General features: G+C 41.9%; 1 protein-coding gene across 4 annotated transcripts in view; it reads right to left on the reverse strand.

Moving 5' to 3' along the window:
• Positions 1–23,781, reverse strand: part of CDH6 (cadherin 6) — a 102,600-nt gene extending 78,819 nt beyond the window's left edge. The window contains exon 1 of one of the 4 annotated variants that reach the window (XM_074545154.1): positions 23,559–23,781. The gene's annotated coding sequence lies outside the window, so the exon portion shown is untranslated. Of the gene's footprint in view, positions 1–22,819; positions 23,016–23,202; positions 23,414–23,558 lie in introns of those variants that run through there. The other 3 variants (XM_074545144.1, XM_005481657.4, XM_074545161.1) reach the window with 3 other exon arrangements.
• Between the last annotated feature and the right edge of the window lie 1,806 nt (positions 23,782–25,587).

Raw genomic sequence — 25,587 nt, forward strand, 5'->3', positions numbered from 1 at the left:
CACAGTGAGGTCCGCACAGGCGCTGCTGATCCACAAGGCACACTTCATTTACTTGTCAGTGGAGAATAGTTTGAGTTTGTCCAGGCACCAAACTTAATACTGTGCTCTATCAATTGCAATTGCTGGTAGCAGCATGATGACATTCAGCTGGTGTCAAAAACCTTTCAAGCCACTTCCACGGTGCTCTCCTGTCCCATGACTGAATGCCTCCCCTGTTCATGCTCAATAGAACGATGGGGTATTTTCAGCCCCCCACTACCTGCCTTTGCTGTGTTTGCTCCGTCAGCTCTCCCTGCATGGAGGCTCCTCTCCTGTGAGGGGATGTGACCTTACAATTGCCATGGCATTGGCATCCCCTGGATCACACCCACAGGCTGTGGTACCCGGGCCCTCCGGGGCTGGAGCCGAGGCACAGCCCAAGGGGGTGCTCAGGCCTCTCCAGTGTGACTGCACTATGCTCTGGAACAGCTTCCCTTCCTCACTGCTCCGGGAGGAAACCTTGCAAAACCACGCACGGCAGAACAGATGAAAAGGGAAATTTCTTCCAATTAAAAAAAAAAATAAATTGAAAACTATGCTTCGGTGCACGTTTAACTACCGATGTTCGCAGGGATGAAGTTCCGGTGGACTCGTGCAGCATTATTCCCGGGCGGGAGGTGCGGGACCCGGCCCCGCTCCCGGCCCCGCTCCGGCCGCGGCCGCCACGCGGGGGAGCTCCAGGCCTGGCAGCGGCCCGGGACTCACCCGGCCTCAGGCCCGGCCCGCCGACACTTGGGGAAAAAATAATTAAATCGCTCCTCTGATGGGATATCGGCAAATAATTTAAGAGCGAAAGGGAAAGGATGGCCAGTGTTAAAAAAACCCCAAACCCAAAACAAACAAACAAACAACACCCCCATCTCCTTCACTGATACACACATTTGAAACTACAAACAGCTTAATCCTTACACTATTTCCTAGTAAGCTATTTAACTGTGAGAAAAAATGGTAGGTGCTTTTTTAGCGTTTTAAACAGCTCAGCTGGAGGCAAGGAATTTAGCATGAAGTGAAATATTTGTGGGAGCTTAGTACAGTTAAAATATTGTTATTTTCCCTGACATAAGAACTGAGGACAATTAACCATTTCTAATTAAGCAGCCTAAAACAGATAGCACACAGCAAGAAATAGTGCCCAAACAGTGATGGCCAAACTGTGACGACCAAACTGTAGAAGGAAGACATACCGGCCGTGAACATGAGGTAAATAAATTTCCAATACAAAACCGTAAAACTGCTACAGCATGGAAAGTCAACAACTGGATGAACGAATGAGAAGGGAGAATTACGCTCAGAACTGCCATTACTAAATGCTGGTGTCTCCAAACCCTACCCATTAAATGTGAAGCTTTTGTTCATCTAGATGTTCATCATATTGCATCACATAGCTCTGCTACACTAATGTGTAGCGGAATGCATTATTTTCTACTCATTTGGCAAACTCGAAACTTCTGTCATTTTTGTTGAGATTTCTATACAAAAGAAAGCTAAATACAATATACAGTAAGAAACATTTATTTAGTTTTGTCTTTGACTCAAAAAGTGCCTAATCAGGGTGTCACCAGACTGTGATTATGTGCATTTTTATTACTCTGGAATTTTTAAAATTGGTTTTTGTAACGTTAAAAGTTTTTGTTCTCTAAACAGTTGACACTGGAGTGGGCAGTTTGTATGTCACTGTCTGGAGTGGGGAAGAGAGTTAAAATTTCTCTGAAATGGATGAGGTAATGTTTACAGACTCATAACCAGGCTGTTGCTGGTGCTGTTGTTTGCTCTTCAAGGTTGGGTTGACAGTGTGACTGCCATGGTGACTCTCTGGAAACCTGGAAATGCAGAACAGCATTTTAGCAACTAAAAAAGACTGAAACCTAGTGCTAGCTTACTGTTCTCCTCATAGCTAGAAGTCAAATTTGGAAGAAATCCTGCAACCCCCGAGGCTGTCTATTTTCACATTGATGATTTATGATGACAATTTTCTCACGCTTTGTAATGACACCTCAGGTAAACTGTCTTGCTCACAACACAGAGCTTGGCCACAATGGGGGAAAAAGTGCACTGCAGCCTCACATGCAGAACTTGACAAAACCTTAAGATACTCTGATACTTCTGGGTGCTAAAAAAGCAAGCTCAGAGTGGCTTTCCAAATGACAAATGTTTTCCTTCGAGCCCAGGATGAATATATACATCAGCAGCTATTTTTCAACTGCTATTTTTTCACAGTTCAGACAACTTTGAATTATTTGCGTTGGAAGAATATCTTAAAGAGACATAAGAAGGTGTGGGTTTAAGCTACACTGTCATGATCTTCCTTGAGATCATTGCATGTAATGATTAGATCTTTCCTAAATCTCTGAATGATAAGCAACTGGCTACACATGTAAGGGCTTCAGACTGTCTCTCTAAAATTATCTATGTGTGTAACTATTTGCAAGATTGGGCTTGTCTAGGCTAACTTGAGGGAACTAGAGTTAATTCTCACTCTAGCTTAAAATAATTTATTTTTTTTTGCACTCGTCCGGTACATTCATAGCTTTGCCTTGCCAGTACAAAAAGAAGCAGCGACTTGAACTGCAACGCAGTTGGGGAGAAATTCCAGACTCCTGGGAGGTGAGAGATTTGCATTGACCTGGCATCCACACCTCCCAGCTCCAGGGAGGTCAGGCATTCCTGCTCCGCTCCCAGCCCGGCACCAGGCGCTGTGCAGCACTTGCTGCCTGCCATCCCGAGGAGCCATGTTCTTTGTCCGCAGCTCCGCAGGGCAGCGCAGCCAAGGGCGCTGAGCAGAGCCCCCAGCCCACCGGAGCAGCACCTCATCCATCCTGCTGATGGGCTGCTGCTGAGGGATCTCTGCCTGGCGCCGGGCCTGGCGCTCGCACAGGTACCAGCCAGCGCCGGGACCTGCAGCACAGCACTGAGCCCCTCCACAGAGATGGTCTTATCACCTCGGCATCAAAATCAACACTGCCGCTGTCAAACACTGCCTGGGAAAGACATCTGCTATTTAAATGTATTCCAGCAGATGAAAGAAATGGAAACATAAAACCCAAACACTTCCCTCTTTTCCTAATGTAATCAGTATTTTTAAGCAGTTTATCTGCTTATTAATAGGAAGGTTTTAAAACATTTTGCTTGAGCTGACATTCTTTAATTATAATATTCACACTGCTGAATATGCAGTCACACCAGCAGAAGCTCTATTGTGAAAGAACACGCAGATTCAATCTGTTTCTTTCTCTGAATTTTTCTGACTTGGTCTTATTTTTCCATTCATCATTATATTTTTGTTTGCTTCTCGCATTTCTTTTTAAATGTGTGGGTTTTTTCCTCTTACTCTGTTGTTCCACTTGAAAACACCAGGATTAGCATGCAGATGTTTTTTTTGATCAGAGACTTTTCTTTAATCATTTCCATTTTCCACAGTCTATTTGGGTAGCTGGGGATTTTTTTGTTTGTTTGCTTTTGACCCTGTTTTGTTAGGTTTTTTTCCTTTTTAATGTATTACCCTCATCTGAATGTAAACACCTTCTGTTTGCTATTGTTTTCGTAAATCAGCATTTTAGAAAATTAACTTCTAGTTAAATAGATCATGAGCTATGCTAACCCTGCCAATAATCTAAGAACTTCCATGTTTTTAGTGCTTTGATGACTGTGAAAGCTTAGGTCAAATAGATACTGGTTTAGGAAGGTTTTGAGAAAAAAATGAAAAAGAAGGATAAGGTTTTACATTGTTTGTGAAAAAACTGTGCTGTAATACCTTCAAAAATGACTTTTAGAATTCACGTAGTTATGGGATTTACTGAACATAGATCAATGAGAAAAGAATTCATACTCCTTTACAATCAGAAAGGACCAACTTCTATTTTTTTATTTAATTAAAAGGAATAATGACCTCTTTAAATGAGCTCTAGTTGGAATTTTGGCTAGGTCGTTATCTGCAGACTATCGTTCACAGGAGTTGAATTACACTTAATTTTTAGAAAGCTGAGAAGAGAAAAAGAGATTCAGCATCTTAGCCCAGGGAAACTGCCATCGAATGCTGCTTTAAGAACAAGAAGCAGAAAGAAAACAACCCAAGCTGTTACCACCCATGAAACTTGCAACATCCACCTTCACTAAATCTATATTATAAACACTGAAGAGGTTCAGGAATGCCTTATCTCTTGCATTAGAAGGAGCGATCAATGGATTTTACAGGGCTGGTATTTCAAGATCAATTTTTAATGTCAAGAAACTAAAGTTGGGGGTGGGTGTTCTTCCATAACCATGAACATTTCCTGTAACTAAGATATCCACCACTGCTCTTTAGTGGATGTTAATTTTTTTAAGAACATCCATGCCTGAAGCGTGCATGGATAGGAAGCTCATCTCCACACCATCCCTTGCAAGAAAAGGCAAAATTGCCTGCAGTGACATGTGCTGGGCAAGCTCAGGGATGCCATGAACATGTTGTCTGGGGACATGGCCAAGACAACAGAAACTCCTGTTCATTTCCAAAGTTCGTTTAATGCCTAACACTTTGTAGGGTCCCTCTTATCCAAAATGCCTTAGTTCCCTGAGGGGCCACAGCAATTGTATCACCGTGTCCTGGCACCCCCAAGGAGCAGCTCCAGGGCAGCTGCAGAGAGCCTGGAGTTCAGTACTGAGAAAGCACAACATGCACAATTTAGTTACCTCTTAGAAAGCATCTGCCACCACCTCTCTCATGCATAGCCTTCCTGGAAAGGCTTACTGGCTAAATTTAAAAACAGATTATATTAAAATGTGAGTTGTCCTTTGAAGGTTTCTTACAAGTAAGCAAATGCGAAACAAGCAAACAAACAAAAACAACAAAAACCCCAAAACAAAACAAAAGGGAGGATGCTTTTTACTTTGTTTCTAAATACTTCATTAACAATGTGTAATTTTTTAAGTGTTTAAAAAAGCTATCTTTTTTTCCCACAAAATAAAGCACGAGGTTATCTATTACCTGAAGCTATAATCAGGTTAATATAACAAATCTGTTTTTTCCCTGCAATCCTATTTCTTTTTACCCAAGTAATCAATTTTTGGTGACATCACATACTTCAAGGAGAAAACACAGGATGACTCTGCTACAGCAGTACAGCAGAGCAGCAAAGAGATAATTTTTTGTCTTGCTCTGCAATATGTAACTGAAAATGCTTTAGGGGTTTGTCAGCTTTCTGTAAAGCCATGGCCATTAAAAAATGTTTTCCCAACGCTGTTTCTGTGTCCTATCACAAACAGACAAAGGCAAAAGTTCCTGTAGCCCTGCAGCCCCTCTGCACCAATAAAGCTGAAGCAAAGGCAACAAAAGCAAGGTACAAACCTCTCCCGAGCAGGTGTTAGCGGGAAAATGTGGATGTGTGCCATCTCATGGGAGGGACCTGGGTGCATGAGGTTACAGAGGGATTATCCTCAAGATGCTGCCTTCTATTTTGTAATCTAGTGATTTCCTTTCCCAGCACAGTTTATTTCAAGAAGAGCACAGTTTAACAACTCTTTGAACATACCATTATTACTGAATGTATGGTAATTAGTTCCTGCTTATGAAGCACTTGGACACAGAGGAACGTGCAAGTGTTAAGTGTTACAGTCATTATCATTCACCTTTACTTAATACATTTCTGTTTTATTTAGCTACTTGTGACCAAGGCATCCACGAGTCTTTGGCCAGGCTGCACATGGGTGAACTAGTGAGATCACAGGAATGGAAAAGTGGAGTCCTGAAATATGCTTAGCTCCAGAAAGCTATAAGTTCAGTTCGCTGGTAATAAGCAACTAGTTAGGAAGAAATTATAAATGTTTTTAATTAAATTTACTATATTGCGAACCCCAAGTCTCCAAATTAATCGTAAGCTGAACTGACTTAAAAATATCTTGAGACTGTTCTTTTATATTTTTTTCCTTTGGTAGGCTTCATGTTTTCAAGCCCTTCTTCACATGCAAGAGCTAAGGATTTAACTTTTTTAGTAAAATCCATGTTTAATAACATTCTTACCTTAACAGGTCAGAGCTTTAAGGAAATAAATTCTAAGAGTAGAAAAGGAGTGATATACACAACAAATTTTCAGAAGAAGCAAACACCACCCAAACCCTAAAATATTAAATATTCATTAATTCCAGTCACATAAGCTGACAATTTCCTTAAAATCTATGAGTTAAAATCTCAGCCTTGCAAACTCATAGAAGTCCACTGAAAATGTCACCAGGATCTCCTGGTGGAGAGTGGGGGGACCAATAATTCAATTTAACTAAGAGTGATTGTAGGTCCTGTCATTTGGCCAGACAATCTAAATGACAGAAAACAGGATCATGTCCTTTTATAAATTTCATTGGGTTTGGCTTTTCTTTTTCCTTGGAAGAATACTGATGTGCTTGTCTGATTACATGAAACTTAAGGCTGAGTTATAGATCAGACTTGGATTTAAGTGGAAGAAAAAGATGTCTGTGTGGGAAGAACAGATACATGCATTCTAGACGCATATACATCTATTTGTGTGAGGGCAAAAATCAGTTCTACTTACAATTACATGCCATAGTCTTTTTTTGTATATGCCTGTGTGTCATGGTTTGGGCCTGGCACAGAGCCAGGGCTTCTGTTGGGGTGCATATCTAAACAGCTTGTGCACTCAGACAATCTTCAAACCCCAGTGTCCAGGTCTGCAAATACCTATTCCAGTGAGTCATCACCAGCTTCATGAAATAATTTTCCATTGTAAACTTGCAAGTGATCTGCTCTGGGGTATAAAGACCTTAAAAGGCAGTGATAAAATGCACTTTAGGGAAAAAAAAAATTGAACTCAGCATGAGCTCACTCATGAAAGGAAGGGCGATGACACTCAAACCTCAAGTTATCCAATTCCTTCTTTAAAAAGTGGTCTCTAATGGGTGGTTGTAAAACTGTATTTTTTGTGCTCCTTTCCTGTTCCTCCTCCATCAGAGGAGATATCACAACTCAAAGTGCTACACTCAGATTTAAAAATGTAGCCTAAATACATCAGGTACATATTTATATACTGCAGGTCTTTCACTGTATGACTAGAATGTGAGACAAGTGAATTCCACCCTGAGATTAGAGACTTCCCTGTAGTTCTCTGCAGATATGAGAAAACACAGGCCACAGGCTCTTTGAGCAACTCAGGGGCCCAAAAGTACAGGACATTTTCCCATGATAAATCAGCTACCTCAGAATGTCCTTTTTCTTTTTCCCTTTAAAATTTTTTATTGGTGCAATGCTTCTGCAGTATAGACACTGTCAGCTTCAGAGCTTGAAGGTTTATTTGTCCACAGAAGAGATAATGGATAAACAGCAGCAATGAGAGTTTATTCAGCCCACCTCACCCAGGAGCCTAGAGATCACTTGGCAGTGCCATCCTCCAAGCCACTTCTGCTTCTGGTTCATGGGCCAGTGCTACTGAAGTTCTCAACAGTTGGTGCTATTAGTACAACCCACTACTATTTATCTTTTTTTTCTGTATGAAAGGGAATAAAATACTTGTTTTGCTTACACAGTCCTGTGAAGAGCCATTAGGTGGTACTAATGGTGCTTCTGACTGCTGGCATCTGCTCTAGATGGGGTTGGAGTAGGGGCCTTGAAGGTAGAGGGCTTTCAAACATCCTTTTGCTTGCCAATCCCCTGAGGAATAACAACTACACTGGTATCAATGTACTGAAAGATGTGTGACACCAGCCAGCAAGCCAGGTACCCTCAATGGCAGAGTAACACTTTATTGAAAGAGACAGGCAAGTGAGGGCAAGCTGTGAAATAAAGATGCAGAATTTCTTGTGAGGCCTTTCAAAACACTCTTGCTGAACTACCTTGTCCAGGTAGCATTATTTAAAACCTTTGGAGAGTATTTTATTCTGTCCAAAACTATCACTCCCCCGAGAGTGATTTATCAATCCATCATACTTCAGGGGGGAAAAAAATTCTAGGAGTCCCTCTTTTTCTTTTTAAAGATAGACAGAATTTTAGATGTAAAATACAATCATTTCCTCTAAGAATTCTTAACCTTCTACATTTCTTGTGTTGACATTCTGTATTTTTTTCCAGTGCCAGTGGCCTGAACAGTAATGGTATAGGACAAGCCAGACAGTCACACAGTACTTGTCCTGAGCAGGACTCTGGGTAAAATGTTCATTCCTGTGTCTACAAGAACTGGTGTTATAATTACAATCTTGTATTTTATTTGGGGCTTTTTTCCCTGATAGAAGAAAAACCAAAATATCCTTTACGGTGTGAGATGGTTGCAGATAATTTTCCCTCTTTGCTTGTGGCTTTTAAAGAGATCATTTCTGCAAAGAACTAGGATTCAGCATCCTATTTTTGGCACAGTGTCCACGCTTCTGACTTTGCATGGGAAGGGTTGGAGCTGAGAAAGCAAAGCTGAGTATTTATATCACATAGGTATGTGAGCTGTGCCTAGAGCCAAGCAGTACAGAAGACTTGCACTGTATAGGCACACACCTTGTTCTGCACAGCGGACAACAACCAGAAAATCGCCTCTGTGAAAAAGTATTCTGTCTTTTTGGCATTCTTTCAGGCAGGCAGAAACAATACATAGCCCAAATGCTCCAAAGCATCATCTACTTTGCAGTCACAGAGGCCTGTTCTCTAGCTGGTAAAGGCAATGGCAGTTCCTTAAAGTTACTAGAGTTAGATATGGATTTACTCCAAATTAAGGACTTGGCCAAGATTTTTTTTTTTCTTTTTTTTTAATGCATTAGCAGATGGCAAATATGCACTGAGCACAGAAAAACTACTGGTTTTTGAGGGCAATGGTTGCTTGCAATGCTAATTTGGGGCTTTATGTTTATGCAAGCTAACCTGGAGGGACACATTTCAGAGCTGTGTTGAAGCTGCAGAAAGACTCAAGCAGCAAAGTGCAGAATACCAGTAACCCATTTAAAGCCGGCAGTGTGAATGCAGGGTTGGGTGTCTGCTCATTCTGAAGAGATTCAGAAAATAAGGCAGGAGCAGATGTTAGGAGATCACAACTTTATATATTTCCCTCATTCAGTCATGTCAAGATGAGACCATTTGCAAAACTTTCAAAATGGAAAGGTACTTGGCTTTATGTTTGGATTCCAGCTAGCTGACACTCCGCTGCAAGCTGATGTCCACATGAGAACATTTCAGAGCACTGCTGTGTGGTGGAAATCAACTCATAAGGAGCATCCAAAAGCAGATGTTGAGAGATGTTTACAAACCAGGTGCTGACAGTCTGTTTTCATCTAGTAGTTCTTTTGACGGATATACCGCACCCATATCTGCAAACTGTGATGACACAGACAACCTTTCCCTCCAAACTCTGTTAACCTTGCTGCAGAAAGTAACCTGGGATAACCACAAAGTAGCTATTGACCAAGGCTGAACAGCTTATGTAGTTCTGAGAGTGTAGTCACAGAATAGGAATAAAATGAAAATCAAAGCTCAGAAAAGAGGTCATTTTCCTGGCAACAATCCTACCCACAAATACAGGGGAAAGATATGTCATTCTCAGAGCAAAATTTATCCTGAAGACAAAGGAAGTTACATAGTGTGGTCGGTCTCCTGTGACTCCCAGCAAACATTTTGTACCTCACTTTCTATTTCTTACTTCTTTCTGTTAATTTCTTTAAAGAACTGTGACATTCTGTGTTATGCCTGATACCATGCTGTTCTTACACATAAGACATTCTTGTGTCTGTCTTACGGTCTGTTTTTGTGGGTTTTTTTTTTTTTTTTTAATTTCTGATTCATTCAAGGGAACCAGGGAGCCATTTTTGTGAGTGAAAAATCACAGACCTCACCTGCAAATTCTGTGCGCAAAAGACTTTAAAACCATTTCAGTGGCTACAGAATGAATCACAATACTGCAGGTATTCAGCTATCTTTTTTAGTAACTATGCTTTAATTGGACAAAAGTGTAGCTGACATGTTTTAACTTACACATCTATTATAAGGTAGAACTCACTTAACCACTCTCTTCTAATATGATTTCCTGTGAAGTTAGCCATATTTTGGTCAAATAATCCTGCAGCTAAGACTGATTTCTCTGAACACATTTGCCAGCTGGGACTATATTAGGTTAAAGCACTGTTTCCCATAATTAGGACCCATGGACATTAATGTCATACAAATAAATATGTGTTGCTGTAGAATATATTTGATAACTAATTCACCACACAGATTAAGTATGAACTATCCATTTGAAGAGCTGATTTCTGTGTCTCTGGCCACAGAAGTCCCATGATATTGCTCCTGCTCTCCGGATAGATGGCTGAGGATTTTTTAATAGGAGAGAGAGAAGAGAAAGTGGGGAGAGCTGACTGCTCTAAGTTCCTGGGCATGTCCACTGTTGATAATTTATTAATGCATTTTCTTCTGCTTCCTTGGTCTGGTTTTTCAGCTCATATTTACCATTACAGCTCCTTGGAAGTCAATGGAATAATATTAGTTTCTCCTCTTTTGACTGAGAATATGACTGGATAAAATTTTAGCCAGAACTGAAGAATAAGCTAGAAACCTTGAGTGTTGTTAATCCAGCATCTAAGGCGCTTATTCCTCTCAGGTACTGCTCCCTGATTCAGCACAATCTTTTGAGCATTTGTTTAAATCCCTCTGTCAATAATGACCCACAAGCACAGGCCGAAGGCAAGTGTCACAAGAAAATATTCTGACTGCAGTTCTTGGAGTCTTTCTAACAGCAGATTATTGAAATGTGAATGCAGCCCTAAAACTTAAATTCAGTTTAGCACATCCTGAAAAGCCAGGAAAATGAGAAATCTTTCTCTGAATGTGGTAATGCTTCTTTTTGCTCTGAAGAACCAGTAGTTTTCAGATTATGGCTCTAGTATTTTAGAACTTAAGACCAAGACAAAAACCATGCTATTGGTCATAGGAAAAACCATGGACATGCTGAGAGTTATAATAAAGTAATGAAGATCCTTAAATACCAACATTTCTTCAGAACATTTTAGTGTTTTACTGACTAGAGAAGCTCAGGACAACCAAAATACTGTCTCCCTTGCTGTGAGCCAATGGAGCTCATAGCCCCTAGCTGATAATCTTTTCCCTTAGCTCTACATGCTATGACCACCACATCCAGCCCTTGGTGAAATGAGTGTTAAATTCACTGAAGAGTATCAGAAATGGAAATACACAGGGGAAGAAAAAAAAAAAGCCACACAATTTTCTAAAACAGCTGAACTTGGAAAAGACAGTCAATGAGGGAATGAGGACAGTTTGAAAAGAGGTAACAGAATAGGCCATTGTTACTACTTTCTATTTGAGCATTAAAACAAAAATAATAGAAAAATATCTTGGCCAGAAGTAGAATAAATTCCACTCTACTCCCCTGAGCTTCATGTCTTTGGCCTGATTCCCTGTACAGGAGAGTGAGCAAAGTTTGGCCAGCAGATTTAGGTATCTGCTCCTCACCCCTTTCCCACCTGGTAGCATGTTTCTTTCTGGGGTGCCTCTCTAAGAGCAGAGAGCAACAACAGAGCTCCTGCTCTGTTGCATCCCAGAACACAGCAGCAGAATCACCCTCTGCTCCTCTCCTAGCAGAGGAGCAGCCTCATAAGCAGGACTCTGAGGCTTATAAAAAACTGAGACACTGGGATGGAGTTGCTACTGGTTGCACAAAGTGAATGTCAAACAGGAAAATTCCCCTCCGGGAAGGTATGTCAGGCGAGCATTGATCCTGTACATCTGGATTTTACTCCCCAAAGTAATGTTAGCTGGACAACATTCAGCTCCTGGTCTTGCATATCTCAGCCTGACTGCCAGCTGCAGATCACCCTGTCCCAATGGACTTCAGGGACAGTGAAGAGCAACTGAGCCCAGCATGAGACAAAAGCCATCGCTTTGCAGGATCAAGCCCATCACAGGATGCAAGAAGCAAGTTATCCCTCTGACATGTGTGGGGATGAGGTACCAACAGATCAGCACAACAAACTGGTGCCTGGAATATTCACAAAAGTAACATTTCAGAGGCAGCAATAATAATAATGATATTAAAAATAATAAATAATGAAAATATAAACTTGGGTATGATTTCTCTTAGATGCAAATCAAGATTTAAATATAAAAATGATAGGCCTCTGTTAATCCTTCTTAGGAAGTCATAAATTGTTAATCAGACCTTAGGCAGTGTTGTTTAATACCAACTTTAATAAAATAGCTGCCTGAAGCAGAAAGACAGTTGGGATCCTGACTCTAAAACTTTGGTAACCTCATCCACTTTTTTGTAGCCTGAGGCTCTTACACTACCATTGATACTAACTCCTTTGAAATATGCTCATTTTTTAGGTTGCTAAATTATTAAACACCTTATTAGTTGAAAGATTAGATGGAAAAAAGTCATCTCTGTATGACGGAAAATGGATTGGAAGAAGAAGAAAAAGTTGAGGGAATATTTACATAAAAGATACAGCTCTGTTGTTGATATACAGAGGTAATCCATAATCCATAATTCATTTAAGAAATGAACCCATCAAATTACATAACTACGCATGACAAATTGCTACTGTTGAGCTATCCTACAATAAATTACAAGGAATCATTCCTGTCAAGAGTGTATTTTGTTTGAGACTAAAAAAAGCAATGTCGCTACAAGGTTGTTTTCCCTCTTGTTCCATAGGATTTGTCTATCACATACAATCTCTCACACTTCCACCATATAATTTGATTGGGGTAGAAAAAGCTCCTTTGTGTGGAGTAACCACAAAGTCTTCAAAATTAAAGCTGCTTTGAAAATTCCGAGAAAAGAGGAAAGGACGAAAAGGAAGAATGCTTCTTCCTCATTATTTCTTAATACTATTTGTCAGTCAGGTGAGCAGATCCTTAGAGTAAAAAATAAGAAACAATCATTTTCTGAACTGTGATGTCTTTTTTAGTGTATGTCCAGAGCAGCTTGTTAGCATACTGATTGTTTCATTTAATATGCAATACAGAGCATACTTACTACTTTGAAGTGCTTATTCATGATGTCATGGATATTAGTGTATATTTCTTAATTACACAACAGAACAATCTTTCCTCTTTCAACTTACACTTTCTGCTACTCTGATTGGTTTCTCTAACTAGCCAGAATAATCATTTTGCCACACAGAAACAGAAACGGGAAAAAAAAAGTAAACAATTTTAAAAGCCATTTTAATTTAATAACAAATTGGAAGCTGTATTCTGTGTTAAATTAGCACTGCAAGCCTCATATCAATTCAAGGCAAGGTTCCCTGTTCGTTACTGCTTAATTAATCAGTTCTGTTTCCATCTAAATTAAAAGTTTTCTCTCCTCCCTATCATCTCTAACATCTCATTTCAGGCAGCATATCAAGTTAATCTTGCTTGCATTAGCAACTTATTTCTAATGGCTTGGTTCAATTATTTGGTTTGAGCATGGTGTTAATAATGCCAAGGTTGTGAGTTCAATCCCTGTATGGGCCATCCACTTAAGAGCTGGACTTCAAGATCCTTATGGATCCCTTCCAGCTCAGAATATTCTGCAATAATTCATCCTATCCCAGTTTGCAGATGAATTCTGCTTGCTCTCTGCTTTGTTTTGGGCATCTTGGAGTCAATAGTAAAACAGCAATCGCAAGAGCGAGCTCATCCAGCCTCGCGATGAACCCACAGTGCGACAACAAACACGTACTTCCAACACACTGAAGTCTTTTGAACTTTTGGCTTCCTGGTGTGCCTTGTCCTTCCTGAAGAAACATGGCCCTTAGAGACAGGTTTAGTGATGGACTTGACGGTGCTGGGTTAACTCTTGGACTTGGTGATCTTAGTAGTCTTTTCTAACCTAAAACATTCTATGATTAGAACATGCACAGGGCTGAGCAAAGAATTAGTATCTTATAAAACAACAGACAAGTATATAACATTCCCATGGAAGAAGAGAAATCTGTCAGGGAAGGAGAACACAGGAAGTTGGGTGGTATCTGAAATGAATGTCCTCATTAACCTTTATGCAACATATCCTGGAAATAAAGCTGCAATGAGCATGAATCCTGCACTACTATCAGTAGTGTATATAAAAAAGCATCAAACATTCCACCATGTCATCTTTGAAGGAAGTGAAAAACAGGACTTGAACACTAACTGGTTGAATATCTCCTGCTTATGTTGACCCCACCATTCCTAGAGTTGGAAACTGCTGCTGCTGCTATAATCTGGTACTTTATAGCAGCAGCAGCAAAGCACACTAACTGTGGGATTTAGCAAAAGACCTATGGTGTTTCGGATTGCACCAATCTGGCCCCAGTCAAAGCTGCAGCTGCTCATACGTGCTAGTCCTTCCATTTGCCTTGCTCAGCTCAACCTTCAGAAGTAATTTTCCTGGCTGCTCCTAGTGCTTATCAAGGGATACCTGCTTGCCCATGCCAGGATCCTGTTAACACTGCAACCTCCCAGGCACCACCCCAGCTCCAGCAGCTCCCTCCACAGAGACCCACAGCCTCCGAGGTGTAACAGATACCTGCTCCTGCTCGGGTCAGGGCTCGAAACTAAATCTGAGCCCGAGGTGTCTGCATCACACAGAGGCCGGCTTTAATGCCAGCTTGACAAACATAAATACTTCTGCAATAGACACAAAACACACAATATTAAGTGACCATTCCAAGAGGATGAAACTTGTTCTTCCTGAATAATTCCAGTATTTACTTTTGCTCATCCAGGAATCAGGATGTTATTGCAACAGGGAAGAAGGATGTGCAGCATATTTTAACCTTGTAGATTTGCAGCAACAAGCCTCTGACCTCACATTTACCAGCCTGGTTGAAATTACAACCTGCTGCCAAGGAAAACTCTGTCATACATAAAAGTAACTCCAATATCAAGTAGCTTTGAGATATCTGACAAATGAATTACGGTGGATTAATGAGAAGCTGCTTCAGAAATCCTGCAAAAAAGACCCTTACAATGTTACAATATGGTAATGCATTTCATTTAATAGCAATATAAATTATGTGCTGAGAAAAGTGGGAGCCTCTTGTGTTGTTTTGTTGTGTTTTTTTTTTCCAAGAGGAACAGAAATCCTTCCTATAAATCAGAGTGCACACTTCTGTTTCTGATGGGAAACACTGCTCTGAAAAGCACTGAATTTCAAAGCTGCTTGAGATTAGATTGTCTGCAGAATTGTGCTGATGGCTGTAAATATTAATAAATATGATACACTGGGCCAGCTTTTTTTTTCAGATGCTTATGCTCTGCTTCCTCTTAAGTGCAGATGACCTGAAGACACAGGCACCAGGAGGAAGAGTCTGAGCTAAGAATTGGTTTTAGAGATGCAATACGCAGTGACACTTGCACAAAGGAAGGATGTTCCCATTACATGCCAGCAGAAACAGCCAGGAAGTGAAAATCTCAGTCCAGTCCTCTCTATCCCCCCTGCAACTGCTGATGGGTGCTGACAGAGACTGCAGAGAATCCTTCTCCATGCTGTACAGATGATCCAGGGATCATCTGTTGGCATCAATGGAAAATGATGGTTATTCCTTATACAGGTTTTCTTTCCATCCTCATTTAGTGGAGTCGATTATTTAGGGATACAAATTATACAAACATTTGGCAGTTGTGTTGTGGTCACCATGAAAGTAATTGCAAAGTTGTAAACACTTAATTACAAACCCTGACATCTTGATCCAGAACAACACTCAAATATTCAAACAACCTTGTAGACTTCAGTGCAGTTTATTGGTACTTTTAAAAGCAAGCTGCTCTGGGACCAGGTATGATAAGTCAGAGAGAAGAGCATGCTTTGTTTATGGCAGAAATAACTTGGTAATTATCAGCAGTGAGAAGGGAAATACCGTAGCAGAGCATTCATATTATTTAGACTTAAATGGAGTTTAGATGAAATACAGGGTTTTATAAAACTGGTTGGCACAGCATGAATTGCTTAAAGGGATGTGGCTGGTGGACTTAAGAGTTGCTTCTGCATCTTTTTCCCTTTCAGCCCTGACAGCTAAATTGAGCACCAATTTCACAAAAGAAATTTGCTCCCTGAAAGAGATTCTACCTCTATATATTCCTGCTCTGTGATCTGCCAGGGCACTCTTCACACTATGAAAGTGAGGAAATAGGCTCTCTTGAATTCTTGTAGAGCTTGATCAGTTTGTCAGGCCAGCTCCAAAAGCATTAGGTCATAGTAGGTGGCACAGAGCTCAGGACCTCGTACTGCTTCCATCTAAACTGGCCACACAACTTTTAAATTTAATGTGTCTTTTTTATGTGTCTTTTTCTACTTCTCCCTCTATTTTATTTACACTAAGATCAATACCCGTGTCAGGGGTATTGGTGTACACCATGTCCTCATTCAAGTAGCTTCCCTTTGACTCACCTTCATATCTATGTGCTAGGAATACTACTCCTTAGATATTTACAAAGCAGGGGTGCTTTGAAATGAATTCATGCAGGCATGGACATGAACAAGAGATAGTGTGGTATGACCTCTGGCTGCCCCAAACCACAGGGTGCAGCATGCAGAATAGGCAGCCTTTTATGAGATTTCTTTTTTATCCCCTTCTCTCCCACAGGCATAAGTAGGTGGGAATGTATGAGGCAGGGAATGGTAAAGAAACTCTGTGGCCAGTCCAACTCGGCCAATACAGAGAGTAAGGTCATTGCCACCTTGCTTGAGGACAGCTCAGATTACTTTCTCCTGGGAATAAGATACTCAGCCTTGTCTCAGACAGCTCTGGAGCTACTCAGCTTCCCCCCTTCCCCACCACTGAAAACATGGCTGAACAAACAAGCAAAAAACATCTAGAAAATCCTTTGGGGAGAGAGTGTCAAAGCAGATGCAAGGAGTCCTTGAGAAAAATAATTGGCTTTCTTTTGGATGAAAAAAAGAGAGCCAAATCTGACTTTTTCCCCCCATCCATTCTTTGATCAGCTACAACAACTGAAGAGAGCAGGAGGGAGGCAGGCAGGTTGACTGCAAGCTGTACTTGCTAGAAGAGCCTGGTTCAGCATCCCTGCTGTGTCATGATCTCTTCCTGTGACCTTGGGCAAGTCACTCACCTTCGTGGTGATTCGCTTCCCCTGCTGTAAAACACGGCCAGTTATACAGGCCAGCCTCACGGTGGGGCCATGTGGTGAAGATGTGGAATTCTGGAATACTTGAACAGCTTTTGAGTGAAGGCCTCATGTCAATGAACTACACCTTGTCCCTTACTTGAAGTTAGACTCCCAAATGTGCACAGAGTATCTGTGGGTTCCTGGGGGGAGTTTAGCAGACTACAATAAGCTATATAATGTTCTTTTTGTCCACGAAGATACTTGTGTCAAACAATGATTGACAGACTAATGACCCCCTAAAGTTACAAGCCATCAGGCACTCGAAGTGAATCAATTCAGTGAGGAAACAGATTTCACCTGAGTCCTCCGGGCAAAACTAAAAGGAACCGTGCTTTTAATTATTTTTGCTATGGTATTGGATCTAAGAGGATGAGGGAGGAGGAGACATCTTTCTAAGAGAGAGGGTTTTCCCTGGAGTGAGCCTGTCAGTAGGAAGGCTGGCCCCAGTGCCGCAGTGCCAGCACCCCAGCTGGGGCCCTCGGGAACAAGCGGTTCTCCCACCACTCCAGGGCCTCTCAGGCAAGTCTGGATCACCATGACCTTCAATGCTAAGTGGAGTAACCATCAGAGGCAAGTATTCTCTTTGAGTTTGGCATTACCCTCACAACAAAGCAGAGCTACATGGTAATGATTGTGTTGATTAAGCAGCCTTTGTGCTTATAGAAGCAATTAGCTGACAATTGTAATGAGGGAACAGGCAGCTCTGCTTTCCACCAGACAGGCATGAACCTGCAGTACCTGGGGAAACTTGACTAGTGTTTAATTTTTGTGCTAATTTTCAATTCCTGCTGACCCTTCTCCTAGGTCCTCCTGCTCTGACTCTGCGATTAGATGCAGAAGTGGGAATGCTGGAAAGATACACCACCTATTATCTCAGAGGCAGCTGTAAACATTACAGCATGATAATGAAATTAGTTTAGCTGAGAGGAATTACGGTACCCAGTTAGTACAGGACGGATCTCATTCATAAAGTGCTCTCTTCTGTGCATTGCGGTGTGTCACTAGGGAAGAGCTGAGGAGCTATGATGGGTATTTATGTTGCAAATGAAATCCAATAGTCATATTCTGGCTAGAATTTTCTGACTATATATAAATATATATGCATATCCTGAGAAGACAGGCTAATTAACCCATAAATTATTTGCCCACAATGCCAGAATAAAGCCATTATTGAACAGGTTACTTAAAGCATAGCAAGGCTGGCAGTGTTCTCGAATGAGACCAGATGGAAATGTATATGCACTTTTTGTCTACGCGCCTGGTGCAGAGGAGGGTATGGAGAGGTGTCTTGTGGCTGGGTGTGAAGAAAGATAATGCAGTATCACTCTATCTTGGATGTTTCAGCATGGTGCTATCAAGTGCTCTGGCACCATCACAGTTAAGCAATCACTTCTTTGCTTAAAGATTTTTTTCTGGAGATCCAGCTCTAACTCAGGAAGGACACCATGCCAGTTGAGTGTTTTTCATCCTGACAAGGCTCACAGGTTCCCCTCACCCTTCCCCATCAGCATTGATCCTCACTGTGCTCAGAAGGTTGCAGCTCCAGAGGAAACTATCCTCTCTGTTTTGTTTTGAGAGAGAAAAATACTCAAGGAGCAGGCAGCTCCACAAGACTGGATGTACCGACCAATAACATTAATTCACACCACTCCATAAACACTCCTGAAATTCAGTTATCTTATTTTCTTCTGGGAATGCTCTTGCTAACAAACAAACAAAAGCATAAACTCAAATATTTACAGTCTTTGTTTGGGCCTTTCAGTGCCAAATGCACAACAGGAAAATAAAGTGGAATACAATGGTAGCAGCCAGCCCCATCTGGAATAGGGAGATGGTCAGGGATACAAAGAGGGATAAACCTGCCTGAAATGGGATGGGGAAGTTGATGATGGGTGATCAGGATCAGGACACACAGCAGTGCCCTAGAGAAGCTTAGGAACATGAACCTGGATGGACTCCCAACACATACCAGCTAGTCATTGGGGAAGAAAACCAAAAAGAGATTCTTAGGCTGAGATTTATGGCATAGAAGCACAACTGGCTATGAAGTACTCACAGTCAAACTTTAAAAATGCTTTTATCCAGCACTTTCCCCACCTAATTCCACTGCAGCAACACTCACAGCACAACCCAGAGAGGATGATTTTTCTGCTGATGTTTTGTATTAATTATGCGTTCTTCAAGGGTGTTTTTAAAACAGGGACTAATAATCTACTGTGTACCTTTTGTTAAGCAATAAAGACAACTAAAAGCTGCATTTAATACTAAACATTCATCTCTCCCCATCCCAAAAGAAGCAGGGCAAGATGCCATACCTTTCTCCTCACACAGCATAGTTTTTTCAGACCCCTTGGAAAGGTCTGCCATGACTAAGCAAGCAGCATGAGCAAACCAGCTGCTACTGGATTTTTATCTCAACCAGAACACATTTAAACTTGAGAATGGTGTTTATACTGCAAACTGAATTCTGCACAGAGTCAGCAGAAGAGATTTGATCTGTGTGTCACAGAACTCTTCACTTTGTGCACATGATGGGAGACTCACTTTAAAGACTCACATTGAAAAGATCCTGCATTTGGCCCCACCATGGCAGTCAGGATAACCACAACTGAGTTTATCAGCCCTGTTTCTAAGAGCTATAAACCCAAGAAAATATATAAGGAAAAGAAAAAGGAAAAACGAAGCAAACCCCAAATGATGCAAAGCCTTTGAAGACACAGGAACAGTTACTGCAGCTAACTAGGTCTTCAAGGGGTTAATGAGAAAGTCTCCTTAACACCCAGCTTCCAAGGCAAAGCCTTTCCCACATGCTTATGATAATCAAAAGATACTGAAAACCAATTCTACTTCATTCTGGTATAATTGCAGCAGAGCCACTAGAGGAATTGTAACCATTATGTAAGATGAGGCACCATCACAGTGGGGCCTGCTGCTTCAAATGCATTCTACCCACTCTTTTTTATAGATTTCAGCTACCTTTTATTTTAGTAATTAGCCACCATTTCCAAGGAGATCCATAAGTAATTTCCTGCACATCTTGAGCCATAATGCTGCAAGATTGCATTAGAAAGGTAACAGAATTTAAAAGTAGTCAACAAAGGGAAGGCGATATACTGAAAAGTTCAGTTAAGCATAAGACAGTGACCATAATTTCATTTAACGATAGATAAATGTTGCTTGACCCCCACGCAGCACACAGGCAACCACCAGAAAACCCAACAGTGCTTCCTTCCAAACCCCAAAATACAGCAGTAGTCTATTAACAAGCATCATATCAGCATGCTGAAAACTTCTTTAGTCAAAGCAAAAATGTAACACACTTGAGGGGACAGTGGACTGGAGGGAGGCTCCTGCCCAGTGGAATCCAGCATGCCCTTGAGAAGCGGGCTGCTCATTTAGAGAAGGATCTCAGCTGGTGAGAACACAGGCACATTCATAACTTCTATCAAGTTCACATTAGTTTCGAGATCTTCTGCAGAAAGCAGTGGGAAAAAACCCCCACACTTCTTAACATGTGTATGTTTTGCTTTGAAGGAAGTCTCTCAACTAAATATTATTGAAACAGCAGATGGCAAAATGCAAACTTTATGAAAGGGAAGGCTGCCTTGAGCGGCAGGTTACTGCTTGCATGGAAGAGCTGTGCAAGGGAAGAAGGGAGGGAGGAAGGGAGGGAGAGAAGAGTCAGAAGTTAAGATGCACATTTCTAGCCGAACAACTTGGTTAGAAAATGATGACCGTGTCTATAAATATAATCTTTAGAGTGCTGGCATGGAGATATGCAAGAGCTGTGAACTGGTGCAAAAATTAAAATACCTAGAGAGACTAATAAATCCCTTCGGGGACCCCAGTTACTTAAATGGCTGCAAAAGATAATTGCAGAGAGCTACAACAGGACTGAATCAATGCCATTTTCCAGGGGAAAAAAAAAAAAAAAAGAAAAAAGAAAAAAACAGTATTGCTGCTCTGATTACGTTATTCTGAAAAGACTGGCTGCTTTCCTCTTCCCTCCCTCAGCTCAAAAGTCAACTGCAAACCACCAGAAATATGTCCAGAAAGATTATGGTGCAGCTGAAAGCCAGAAGCGTGAGATTATATATTTACTGGTGCTGTGTCAGATAGCATCTGAGAGAAGAGGAAAAAGAGATTCAGCTTTGCAGGCTTTATTAGCATGTTTAGGTTCTTTAAAGGAGCTATCCAATTGTGTCATTGCTGCCAGGCCTTTAAAACTGTACATATCCATGATAAAGGAATCTACTTAATCTTGATCACAAGCCTCCGAGCTCTACCCGACTCTCCTGTGACATGCAAACTTATTGCCTTGAAAAAGGAATTAGAAAAAAAAAGAAATGAACAGGGATGCACCATTACCCATAGCATTATATTGCTCAGGAACAGATGTTAATCAATTTTATGGAATGTTTTAAGTAACATGAAAGTACTTTTGTAAAGAACTGTCTGCATAATAGAGATTTCAGCCCAGCAAATACAGGAGATAAGCCTTTATCTTGACTGGGAGAGTTATGTCTATTTTGATTAAAACCAAAGAGGTCTGCACGATCAAGCAATTTTATTCCCTTGGAATTATGTCATTTCCAGAATGCTACTACACATGGTCCTGTGACAAAAGGGAATGGAAATAACCTTGCTCTTGATTGAAATGTTCTCCTTGCATAAATGTTCATCCATGTAGCTCATGAGGTACACATGTAGGATGTACATTCCATCCTCAGAGATTCCTGAACAGACAAGAACTGTACTTTTATTCCAGCTGTGCTAGAAGAACAGTAAATGTGGAGAAAGGACTGACCTTACACTCTGTAAGTAATCTGTGCTACTCAATCTCTCATGCACAGCTAACAGAACTTGAAATCCCAAAACACGCACAAGTAAAAGGGAAAAGGTGCCCTATCTTCTCGATTTGTATAAAAGCAGTAGCTGTGCCATCGTGCTGGGAGTAATTTCGGTTGTTAAACTTCTCCAACCTTGAATGTCATCAGGAGTTACTTAGGTGACCATCCACTTGCACTTAAAAAGTACTGCATTTAACTCTCCGTAAAATATGGATTTTATTGCAGCAGTGACAGGACTCCTTTCCACAGCCACTGACCTCTACTGCTATTGCTTATCTCTTGACTCGACCTTCTGCATAAGAATACACAGATGTAGTATGCAAACTGTATTCCCTGTGCGTGCATGTAAGTAGGTGTTACTTACATATGAATACATAAATAGTTCAACCTAACTGACACAGAAAGTATGTTACCAGCTCCTTAGAAACATTTACTACACCACCAAATTCCGTGCTTGCTTTCTGCAATTATCCAACTTCTTTCCTGTAAAAATGCCTATACGCCTACCCTCTTACTTCCACCTCCTTCAGCACTCCTCATCCCGTTCTTTTATCAAATAAAAGACTTCACATTTTTCAATTCCTGTAACGTCCCCCGATCTGCTCGCTCTGCCCCCTTCTTTTCACTGAGGGAGCGCCTCAATTCAACTGTGCTCTACATTCAGTTCTGCACTTTGCCTCGGATTTCGCTCATGATTCGAAGGGCTTTGCCCTGTATTCATTTCAAAGCAACTAGGCAGTATCAAGAAACAGAGACGGACTTTAAATATTATTATGTTCTAGTTGCTCATCCTTTTGCTGTTGTTATTACTAATTGTTACTGTTATTCTCTTCCAAGCACACACGACCCCTTCTCCCGCTCTCACCACCTCTCCTTGCCCGAAGTGTCTTGCCGGCGATGACAATCCCCAGGAAAACGCCGCATCCCTTCGCTTGACTGGCAGCGCCAGCAAACGCGGTCCCCGCACGCCCCTGAGCGCCGGGCAGGGCGCGGAGCTCCGGGGGGGTCACCTCGGCGTGGCGGCGGGGACAGAGCCCTCCGCAAGAGCAAGACAGCTGCCAACTTTGCAAAATAAGTGCTGTCCCCCGCCTCTTCACCCCCTCCTAATTAGCATTCCCAATAAGCACGGCAGAAATAATAAGAAAGGAAGGGAAAAAAAAAAGAAAAAAAAAAAAAAAGAGCAGAAGGCGGCTGGCTGGTGAGAGCCAGAACTTGCCCCTCCAGAGGTGCAGAGCCGCATCTCCTTACCGGCACGCAGGGACGACGCGGCCGAGCCTCGCCCGGGTCGGCGCAGCTCCCCGGCCCCTTCTCCCGCCGCTCAGCTTCCCCGCCTCGCACTAGGGCTCCCGCTCGGCCAGCAGCACTTTTTAACTCCGGCATGCAGGCAGCCCGAGCCGAGGGGGCTCTCTATCTGATTGGTTTCCATTCACTGCTCCTGATTAATAAAAAAAAAAAAAAAAAAAAAAAAAAAAAAAAAAAAAGGGAAAGGAGAAGGGGGAGGGAAGAAAAAAAAAAGAAAAAAAAAAAAAAAAGCCAAACTCCTCCCTCTCGGCTGGGCTCCCTGGCAGGCGCGCACACACACCCGCACATACGCGCACCCGCACCTCTGGCGCCGGCGCTGCGGCTGCCGGGGCTGCCGGGGCTGCCGCACTGGGGCCGGGGGGGCGCGGAGCGGGCGCGGAGCCGATTCCTCCGGGCGGGCCGGGATTTGCAACTGAATGCGGTGGGAGGGCAGAGGGGGAGGGTTGTGCCAGCGAGCCCCCCTTCCCCCCCGAGAGCAGCTCCGTGCTTGAGGTGGAGAGCAGCCAGCTTCTTCCCAATCGTTTGGTAGCGATAGCTAAAGCGGAATAAAATCGGGGGAGGGGGGATAAAGAGGAGGCAGAGGCACGCTCCTCTGTTGTGAACTGTGCGTTTGTGCTGTGCGGCTTCTCATCCTCCGAGATGGTCTTAAGTCCTTCTCTCGACATCTGAGATGCCCCGCTGGTCTTTTCCCACACTTCCCAGGAAGTTCCTGGACTTGATGAATCAAGATATTTCGGTGAATTATTGATGGAGATGACACTTCATGGTCGCATGTGCTGGTTTCTATGTGAATGGAAAGCAGCGGAGGGGGATTTTCCAGGTGTCTGCCTTTGCTTGGTCCCTCTCTCCCCAGAGGGCTCCCCACTCAGGAGGTTATGACTAATCTTAATGCAGAACAAACTGAAATCTCAGCTTTTGCTTGCGGGACTCGTGGAGCCCTCTGCACACATGCATTTTGTACAGTCTCTCCCCCTCCACAACCCCCAAACCCCTAAACAGAGCCTGAAATAAGGCTTTGCATTTACTTAATCTATATTTTAAATTACAAGATGGAAATTGCCAGCCAGTTTATTACTTACCTGACAAGAGTCCACTCCAATTCAGCTGCACGGTGTCCCCTTAAGATTCATAGGAAATGTTGCAAGAACTGAAGCTTACTGCCATTTGCCTCTCGCATCTCCACCGTCTTAGGTTTGACCTTTATGATTTTTTTCCCTGCCAGTAAATCCAAAGTCATCCTGTTTTTCTTTATTTTTCTCTTCCTTTTTTCTTCCCTTGCTCCTATCCACCTTTCACAATTTCTACATGCTGTATATCTTAAGGATGGGTCTGTGCTGGCTCTAAGCCATCTTTGTGTCCTGTTTTTGGACTATTTCAAGGCTTTTAGTTTAATTTAAATACCCTGAGCACCAGGAATTCAGGTAGCAATCTTGCTGCTTGTGCTCAGTGCTGCAGCACCATCTTCACAGCACAGCTGAAACTGGTGCTGGGCTTGTTGTAAAATGTGGAATATGTAAAAATTTTTAAGGAAAGATATTCTTTAATATTTGATCTTTGTGTACTTTCAAGACTAGTCAACAAGAAGGGAGACTTAATCCATGAAACACAGCTAACAATCATGCTCTAAGTGATGTTCAGGTGTTAGAAAAACAAATTACTTGTTGGTAGAATTGCCTTGTTAAGGGTTAGGGCCTGACATGCTTCAGTGATCTTGGACCTAGGGGAAGGTTACCAGAGCTTGGGAGGAAGGATGTTCCATTAGTGGACACAAAGAATGCAGAATTTGCCGGCCACAAGGACAACTGGCAGAACTCCCAAGGTAAGGAAGAAACTAATAAAGATAACTCATCAATTGTGCTGAAATCAGCTCCAGCTGGGTAAAAGGTAATTCTGGCAGGGAGAGATCATGACCGCCGACTCATGGATCATCGACCCAAAAAACCTAACAACTCAAGAGAAAGATTGAGTAGAAAGATTAATTAGCATGAGAAACAAGAGAATCATTAACCAATAGAAGATAGGATAGTAACTAATAGAGAACTATGTAACTTGTCACCAGTGAACACTAACTCCTTTGTTTGCTGAAATATGTAAATAGTAAAAATTAGATAGCTGGTGTGCTTTAGTTTGTGGAATACTACCAAGCACCCAGGCTTGTGCAACTGTGAAATAAATAATCAATGTCTCTCTTGAGTGTATAATTATTGGCTTGTTGCACACCAGGTAACGAGTCTGATTCTGGGGACAACAGTCTCCTTAAGAAAGCCTTCAAGCTATTTCCCACAGCCACTGTGTTGGCAAAATTAATTATTTTAAGGACTCTGTATGATA

This window comes from Zonotrichia albicollis, chromosome 1 (genome assembly GCF_047830755.1).
Source record: "Zonotrichia albicollis isolate bZonAlb1 chromosome 1, bZonAlb1.hap1, whole genome shotgun sequence".
Lineage (NCBI taxonomy): Eukaryota > Metazoa > Chordata > Aves > Passeriformes > Passerellidae > Zonotrichia > Zonotrichia albicollis.